This window comes from Neomonachus schauinslandi, chromosome X (genome assembly GCF_002201575.2).
Source record: "Neomonachus schauinslandi chromosome X, ASM220157v2, whole genome shotgun sequence".
Lineage (NCBI taxonomy): Eukaryota > Metazoa > Chordata > Mammalia > Carnivora > Phocidae > Neomonachus > Neomonachus schauinslandi.
The window spans coordinates 104,954,368-104,963,935 of record NC_058419.1 but is presented as its reverse complement, the minus strand read 5'-3'; the positions used below and the strand labels follow the sequence as shown (position 1 = coordinate 104,963,935).

Genomic DNA, 9,568 nt, shown 5'->3' with positions numbered 1-9,568 from the left:
TGTGGGCGGCTGGTTGAACAGGTGCGTCACCGTTCTAACAGGGGCGGGCCAGGGCGGGGCTGGAGAAGTGTGTATCATCCCTGCCTTCCTCCTGTATGTCAGTAACGTGGAGTTTCACTTTTTTTTTTTTTTTAGGTTTTATATCAAATGCTGAAGCTTGAAGCAGATTGTTTTCTTTGTGGAAGGAAAAAGCAGTCAACATTCTAAGGAATAGATGGCCACGGTGTGTCTGGGAGGAACACAGTGAATATCGTCTTTGTGGTCCTGCTATATCTCGTAAACTTAAAGGTTTTGTTCCTTTTCTTTTTTCTTTCTCTCTTTTTTTCTTTCTTCCTTTCACTTTCTTTTTCTTTTTATTTCAAATGTTATTTCTTTAACAGAAAGTTTATATAATTTTTTTTTTTTTTAAAGATTTTATTTATTTGCGAGAGAGACAATGAGAGACAGAGAGCATGAGAGGGAGGAGGGTCAGAGGGAGAAGCAGACTCCCTGCTGAGCAGGGAGCCCGATGTGGGACTCGATCCTGGGACTCCAGCATCATGACCTGAGCCGAAGGCAGTCGCTTAACCAACTGAGCCACCCAGGCGCCCGAAAGTTTATATAATTTTTGAATCTAAATTTATTAATGATTTTGGTTTTTTGTTTCTGTTTAATAGATTTAAGATTAGGAGTTTTATTATTTAGTAAAACAAATTGGGAAACCTTTCAGATTTACCAAAACAGAACAATAAAACATGGCGTTGTAACAGGCATTCGCTTGGAAATGCGAAAAAATGTAGCAGTAAAATTACTGGGATCAAAAAATGGAGGGGAGAGAAGTAAAAGAGGTTCTGTTCTTGGTTTCCCCTATACTTTTTAGTCTGTTGTTCTGTAAGAATAGAAGATGCATACATGGATTTGTTTGGCTTATTAAAGAATGGAGGAGAAATAAAATGTTGAAATACTAGAATTCATGCTTGCTGGGTCATTTATTTTCCAGATACTAATTGAGCTTCTGCTCTGTAAAAGTTAGTGTTAGAAATGGGGAAGCTAGGATATAAAACACTCCTGGCCTTCGATTGTGCAGTCAGGAACAGTAATCATATAAAGAAGATGGAGAAGGACCCTCTAAGACCTAAAGGACCAGTAAGAAGGAGTAAAGAGGTAAGGAGGCAGGGAGAGGGTTGGGAGAAGTGGGACAGGGAGGGTGTCTGGCTGAGCAAGAAGGTATAAATTCCCTGAAGAAAGGCAGTTTGGGGTTTTTAGGCCACTATGAGCCCCTCGGTGGGATAGACCGTTAATTTAAGCTGCATGGCGGGCCACGTGGGGCTATGAGACTGGTGAGCCGAGGCCAGACAGAGCGATGGTTTCTCAGTGTTGGAGGACGTGAAATGCACGCTTCTATGTTTCTTTGGTATCCTCGGTAAACCAGAGGAAAACCTCCTCCACAGGCAGAAATGGAAGGTATCCTGTGTTCTTGTTCACGGGCAGTTGGACAAAGAGCACAATCTCATTGTTTTAGGCATAGCATCTTCAGGGAATATCTAATAAGGGTGCTACTCCTTTGAGGTGGGATGTTGAGAAGTTACTGTGTTGGCTCTCCTTGCTCTGAATTGAGTGGAGAACCAGGTCCCAATGCATTTATAGGGCATTTTAATTAGATTATCGGGAGTGTAATTTTGCAAATTCTAAGGGAGGATTAGATTTTTGGTGGTGGTGAAATGAGTGAAAACGGGTGGTTTGGCTGGAAAGGCACCTGGGAGCGAAGGTCTTGGTCCTTGACACATTCTGGGACATCTGAGTTGCCTCTGGCTGGGGGAGACTCTTCTACACCCAAGTTAAGTAATTTATCCTGAACTGGGAAAACCTTCTTTTGTTTTACTTGCTAAGCAGCATTATGGGTTAATTTGGTATTATTTGTCCTAGAAAGCTGCATATTCTGTGATCTCTCCTGAAGTAAAAAAAAAATTTCAAAAAATTAAAATAATAAATCTCCCCAGAGGGGAGGATGGTATCGTCTGCAGGTTAAAAAAACAAAACAAAACAAAAAACCCTATGATAACTACCATTCATTGAAGACCTACTATTTTCCAGTTACTCTGCCAAGGGCCTCATACCCATTACATTTATTCCAATAGTCCCACAGGATGGGGCTTATCAGACATACTTCACAGCTGAAGAACTTGTAATTTTTCAAGTTCACATGGCTGATAAGTAGCAGAGCTAGGACTCGATCCCTGGTTATATTTGACTGGGGCCCACACTTTTCCATTCCTCCAACCTGAGGCTACCTTCTGTCTCTTCGTTTTCTATTCTTCTCACTAGTCCAATGTGTGTCACAGGTCATTAAAAACCCAGACGCGCTAGCCACAGTGCTAGAAGTGGTCCTGGTGAAGGAAGGTGAAGGTGAGAAGAAAGCACGATTTGGGGACTGTCTGTGCGCTTTGTTGAGCGAGGCTCCTCTTGTCCCAGCACTTGCCTGCATTACAGCCGTTGTGTCCTGAGTGTTCCCCAGTGTGCCCTCCTGTCTGAAAAGGAACCTTATTTGCTGACCAGCTCTCCACTGTGTCTGCTGGAGGCAGCACCCAGCTTCCTGTGATACAGACAGTCCTGAATCACCTGCCCTCCCCTTAGAGCCTTCCACCTCCCTGCAAGTGGACCTTGGAGGTTCCATCCCTCAGTGAAACCATAGACCCTGAAGCTTAGATACCGGATTACCACCCCTCCCATCCCTACAACAGTCTCTGAGTACATATGTTCTTCTAAAAGCTTTGAACAATACACATAAATTACAATCTCCTCTTTCCTCAAAATTCAGTCCCCTCCTCAGAGATAATCACAATGAACAATCTGATGTGTGTTATTTTTAAGCTGACCTGAGGCTTTTTCTTATGTAGATGAAGCCTACATTATGTATTCCAAATGAGCTGGTGGTTAGAGTCTTACTTACAGAATATACTGGTTCTTGGGGTGTAACTGAAGTTAGACAGAGGGTTCTGTAAACAGCACAGATATTGTCAGTAGGATTTTGCAGGAGTGTGGTGTTTGAGACTGGCCACTGAACACACACACCAGTGACTGAGCTTACATAGACGGTCAGTAATCAAAGCCTCCCTTGTAATTTGTTAAATGTGGAAATCACTGTGCAGCAAACATCTACTGAGGCTGAATTCCTCAGAACCCAGAGTTTTTCTAAGGGGAAAAAAATGGTTTCTTGACAGACATTCTATCTTGGAACAGCAAAGACTAAAATAATTTGCCCTTCTTCTGCCTCTTATCTCAGTACTTGCCCCGGAGGAAAATGCTGGTTTGTCTTTGGGCCTAATGGCATCTGTCAAAGTGTCCTGCACATTCAGTCATGCTAAGGATTGCCCAGTCTCACAAGTTTTGACCATGCTTCCATAGAAGGAGACCATTCTCATCCTATAGAGATTCTAGAATTCATTTAAAAGGTGAGTACAGAAAGGTGCCATTGAGTGCAAAAGGTGAGCCCTCTTTCCTCAGATTTTACAGGATCCTTTTGAAAATTAAATGTGATCCAGTCTTTGAAAGCACCTGCCACACAGCAGGATTGGAAAAAAATGGAAGAATTGCAAGGCAAACTGGCCTCCAAGAAGAGGGTTATTTTCATAACAAATTTTAATAGTTGCTCTTTATCGAGCACCTACTGTGTGACAATTTATGAGAGAGGCTGCAAGTGCTCATGGGCATTGTGTCTTGGTCTTCTTCCTGGGCTGACGGGGAGACTACATTCTCACCCTACTTAGGAAGGGTCATGCGACTACCGCTGACACTGAAATAAGAACAGACACAGTGTTTGTCACCTCCAGGCCAAGATATTTGAGAGCCAGTATGCCTCCTCCAGGCTTTCTGTTTCATTTAGCAGCCAACCCGGAGACCCTTGTTGAGAAGTGGAGCCATTTGATGGGAGCCACCTGGAGCCCTGCGTCATCTGACAGAGGAGGCCCCCGCCAGCCCACATCAGACTATGTGTATGACAAACAAACTTTTGTTGTTTTAAGCCTTGGCAGGTTTGCTGTTGGATCAGCCATCAGTCACTTTATCTGATTAATGCACAGCTACTCCCTTCGTGGTGAGATGCATTTAAATATTTTAATAACAAAGGTAATAGTACATATGTTCTTCTAAAAGCTTTGAACAATACACATAAATTACAATCTCCTCTTTCCTCAAAATTTAGCCCCCTCCTCAGAGATAATCACAATGAACAATCTGATGTGTGTTATTTTTAAGCTGACCTGAGGCTTTTTCTTATGTAGATGAAGCCTACATTATGTAGATGAAGCCTATATTTTAGAAGGTGAGTAAAATATATTGAATATATTTAATAATATATTAAAAATAAATATATTGAATTTTTAAGATTTGTCATTAACAGTGTACATATTGTTCTGCCTCTTAACCTTGACTTAATAAAATGAACCCAAGATATTTCCATGACAGGACATACAGATCCACCACCCTCTATTAACTGATCCCTAGCTTTCTTTTTTCTTTTAAAATAGCCTTATTGAGATATACAAAAGCCAGCTCATACTTTATAGTTTGATGAGTTTGGACATATGTATACATCTGTGGAATCATCGTCACGATCAAGGTAACAGACACATCCATCACCTCCAAAAGTTTCCTTGTGTCCCTTTGGTTATTTGTTTTTCTAAAAACACGTCACATGAAATCCCTCAAGAAAATTTTAAGTGTGTAATAGATTACTGTTAACTGTAGGCCCAATGTTGTACAGCAGATCTCTAGAATTAATTCATCCTGTATACCTGAAACTTTCTATCAATGGAACAACTCCCTGTGTTCCAGCCCCTGGTAACCACAGTTCTATTTTCTGATTCTACAAGTAGGATGACTTTCGGTGCCTCCTGTCACTGGCTCATTTCACTTAGCATAGTGTCCTTCAGGCTTACCCATGCTGTCGCAAATGGCAGGATTTCCGCTTTTAAGGCAGAATAATACTCTTACTGTGTTGACCCAAAATGAACAAATCTTTTTTTCTTTTTAATTTTAAAGGGAAAGGAAAAGAGTTTTATTCAAGCCCAAGTTGGGACAGCTGCCCTGGATACACAATCTTCAAAAAGAAGAGAGCACTTCAGGGAAAGAACGTTTGGTGCAGGGTTAGATATGGTTTTTTTACATAAAGAGTTAGAAATCATCACGACAAAGGACATTACAGAAAGTTATAGACTTTATCTTATGTTTTTAGTATGTGCAAGGCTTGTATGACTTTCATCTTATGGGAGCCAGGGAGGTTTTTTTTCTTTACCTTTATGTTTGGAATGTTCCTTTCCTCATTGTTTTAGTGAAGCAGATGTACAGTGTGCTCAAGGCAGAAATAGAGCTCATGTTTCAAGGTTTTGCTGAGTCATTTTGACCTTGGTGAATGTTAAAGTAAAGCTTCTGAGGGAGCCTAGGAGCAGGGCCCACAAACAAGAGAAGTTGAAAATTTCCTTTATCAACTGTGTGTGTGTGTGAATGTGTATATATTTACTAAAACATATGGGGCGCCTGGGTGACTCAGTCGGTAAAGTGTCCGGCTCTTGGTTTTGACTCAGGTCATGATCGTTGGGGTTGTGGGACTGAGCCCTGCATGGGGCTCTGTGCTCAGTGGGGGTCTGCCTGAGATTCTCTCTTCCTTTGCCCCTTCCCCGACTTCCGAACATGCTCTAAAATAAATAAATCTTAAAGATATATAGAAATATATATATATATTTATCACATTTTCTTTATCCATTTCTCTTCAGTGGACATTTAGGTTCTTTCCATAACTTGGCAATTATTGTAAATAGTACTACAAGGAGGGTAAAAATGCAGGTATCTCTTTGAGATCCTGAATTCCATTCTTTTGAATATTTATACCCAGGAATGAGATTGCTGGATCATATGGTAGTTCTATTTTTAATATTTTGAGGAACTTCCATGCTGTTTTCTGTAGTGGCTGCACCATTTTACATTCCTACTAACAGTGTGCAAGGGTTCAATTTCTCCACATTCTTGCCAACACTTTTTTTAATATAATAACCATCCTAACTGATATGGGGTGATATTTCATTATGGTTTTGATTTGCATTTCCCTCATAATTAATGATGTTGAGCATCTTTTCATAGACCTTTTGGCCTATTGAAGGAGACCTCGTCAGGAAGAAGATAGGAGCAATCAGGGCATTGCAAGTCTTGATTACAAAGAGACGTTAATCATGTATTGTTGGAAACTCCAATCATCTAGTTCCAAGCCCTCCCCCCAAAAGAAAGACCAGGTAAGGATCATCCTACTTATGTTTGTGCAATAATTAATTTAACCATTCTCCTCCTAATGGACATATAAATTGTTTCCCATTTGTTGCTATGATTAACAGGACTGAAATCAACATCTTTGAACATGAAATCTTGGGCAAATGTGCCTGCGCTCTCATAGGAAAGATGTAGCAAAGTGCAAGCCTGATTAAAGCGGGTGAGTGTGAAGATTGGGAATTTTTACAAGTATTGACCTTCTATTCCAAAAATGCTATACCACTTCATAGTCTGTCCAGTTAATGTGTGTGAATGCCTTACATCCTCCTAGGCGTTTTATTCACCATACTTTGAAATCATGGTCAAACTTTGGGGTGAAAGATGGTCTCCATATTGTTTTACTTTTTATTTCCTTTTTTCCAAACAGGTTGAATATAAATTCAATGAATCCCTTACCCCTGTAGAATGGGATTTCTGCATTAATGTCTTGAGTGCCTGGATTTTTCTCGGCATACTTTTATTATTTTGAAAGACATTCCTCCTTTACTTGTAAAAGCAAGGACGTGACAGAAGGATCAGTTGCTGAGCAGTGGAGCCAGGCAGGACACCCTGAGCTAGTGAAGTTTGGAGGTCAGAGCAATTGCCAGAGCCCATGAGCGAGAGACCACATGTAAAACCTCATCTAGAAGAGCCCAGGGCAGGTTGGTGGTCAGCATTCTGGATCGAGGGTTGAGCATAAAGTGGACAAAGAACCGTAAGGAGAAGAGCTGGGAATGTGGGTAGAGGGTCCAGGAACTGTTAATAGGCTTGGCAAATCTCCAAATTGCCGCCACCAGCTGAAGTTGTGAGGTGGTCTCAGTGGGCAGGTCTACTGGATGAAGGGACTAGAGGTGTGCCAGACACCCCACCCTGCCTCTGAAATCTCCTTCCCCAAAGTCAGGCAGACCGCAGATGGATTTCCTTCATCAGGTGGCGATGCTGCATGCTGGATCCTGGCAGGGCTATAGCTCTTGGCTGCTGTGGGGCTCACTGCATCCCCACCAGTGTCGCAGGCAGGGCAGGTTTGCTAAGTGATGACAGCTGAGATGGGCCAAGAATACCAGTGAGCAGTGGGAGGGGCCTACCACTGCAGGGAGGTGGAAATTGAGGGGGGGATATGCTTAGGCCAATTGCCTCAGTGATTCTACAGATAAAGGGCCGAGTATGGACATGTCTGGAAAAAATGATCTGGATGGTATCTGCAACTCGGGCTATCCTCCATGGTTCCCGAGCTCCTGGCACACCAGAGGCCAGGTGTCCTATGGCTGCATTTGGTGGCCTCTATTGCCACCAGCTATTTCCTAGGGTAAGAGGTTGACTCAGAATGCAGACATTTGTAGGGTGGCTGGAGAATCTGTGACGATGGGACTGTTTGTTTATTGAAATAACCACGGATGGCAGGGATAAATGGAGTCCAGAGCTGTATCTTTATGGTTATAATAGACTGGATGTACTTGGAAAAAAAAATCTGTACTAGCCATCTCCAGGTTATCACATGAACTGTAGCACAATGTAAATCACTACTCACTGTGTAGTGTGGGGAGGATTTGTGTTTCTAAGAAAGTTGCGTTTATTGCCTAAGTGGCAACTGAGTGAGGGTAATGTACAGTGAAGGGGACAGGAAATCAGGTTTATTTCCCTGTATTAGAAATTTAATAGAAGTTGTATAGTCTCCCTTTAGCAGGTTTTCCCCTTTTATCATCTTTTCCACCAATCATAACACAGATTACTCCTTGCCTCTCCTTCCACATTTGCATAAGTAGGTCTCATATCCCACAATCTTTGTATAGCTCTGCATTTTATTTGCAATCACTGCATCTATCAGAGGCGTATTATCATTTGGCTCTGTAAACTGCAGTTAGACCCCAGAAATTGTGTCCTAGAAGGACAGAAAAATTGTGCAAGTTACAGCCTCCCTATTTAAAATCTTTCATTTTGAAATAATTTTATACTTACATAGAAATTGTAAAAATAGTGCAGAGAGTTCCTGTGGCTCTTACAACCAGTTCAGCCAAACAAATCTGTTTACATTGTGATAGTTCATTTACCAGAACTCATAGATTGACATTGGTAGAGTTGTATTTAACTGCAATCAAATCTGGATTTCACCAGACTCAAGTAGACAGGCAATCAATCAGTGCTTTTTGTTATGTTTTTTTTTCTTTGGTATATAGGTAAAGACATTTTTAGCCCATGTATAAATCTGTATGAATTCTACCAGAATACAGACACAGAAATTTCCCCAAACCGCAAAGAAACTCCCTATGTTCCTTCTCATTTGGGGCTTATTTTTTTTTCATCATAAGTGTACTCTTTAATCCCCATCCCCTATTTATTTCACCCATCCCCCCCACTCAGCTCCCCTCTGGTAACCATCAGTTTCTTCTCTATAGTTCAGAGTCTGTTTCTTGGTTTGTCTTTTTTTCCCCCCTTGCTCATTTGTTTGTTTCTAAATTCCCCATGAGTGAGATCATAAGGTATTTGTCTTTCCCTGGTTTATTTCATTTAGCATTATACTCTAGCTCCATCCACGTCATTACAAATGGCAAGATTTCCTTCCTTTTTGATGACTATTATTCCATTGTATGTATGCATGTATATATATATATACATACACATCTTCTTTATCCACTCAACAATCAGTGGACACTTGGGTGCTTCCATAGTGTGGCTGTTGTAAATAATGCTGGAGTGAACATCGGGGTCCATGTATCATATTTGAATTACTGTATTTGTATATTTTGGTAAATACCCAGTAGCGTGATTACTGGATCATAGGGTAGTTCTATTTTTAGTGTTCCTTCTTTATTACAATCACAGCAAATGTAATCCTTGGCAGCCACTGATCTATTCCCTATTAGTATAATTTTTCTTTTCTGAAAATGTTATACAAATGGCATTAAAAATTACATAATTTTATGAAATGGGCTTTTTCAGTAAGCCTAATACACTTGGGATCCATCCAAGGTGTGAGGATAAATAGTATATCCTTTTTGATTGATTGCTGACTAGTATTCCCAGTACAACAGTTTATCCATTTATCCACTGAAGGAGATTGGAGCTACCTCTGGTTTGGGGCTATTACAAATACAGTTGTTATGTACATTTGTGTATGGTGTTTTGTGTGAACATCTATTTTCATTTCTCTAGGGTAAATTTTCATAAGGGGCTTGTTCTGTCATATGTTTAATTTTGTAAGAAACGAGCAAGTTGATTTCCAGAGATCCTGGACCATGTTACACTCTCACCATCAATGAATGTCAGATCTACTTGTTCAATACCCACATCAGCA

The 9,568-nt window shown here is 40.9% G+C and overlaps 1 non-coding gene across 1 annotated transcript; it reads right to left on the bottom strand.

Annotated features, from left to right (window-relative positions):
* Positions 1-6,148: 6,148 nt before the first annotated feature.
* LOC123323526 lies at positions 6,149-6,285 on the bottom strand. The gene has a single exon (XR_006539460.1). It is a non-coding gene; the product is annotated as a U8 small nucleolar RNA (small nucleolar RNA).
* Positions 6,286-9,568: the final 3,283 nt, after the last annotated feature.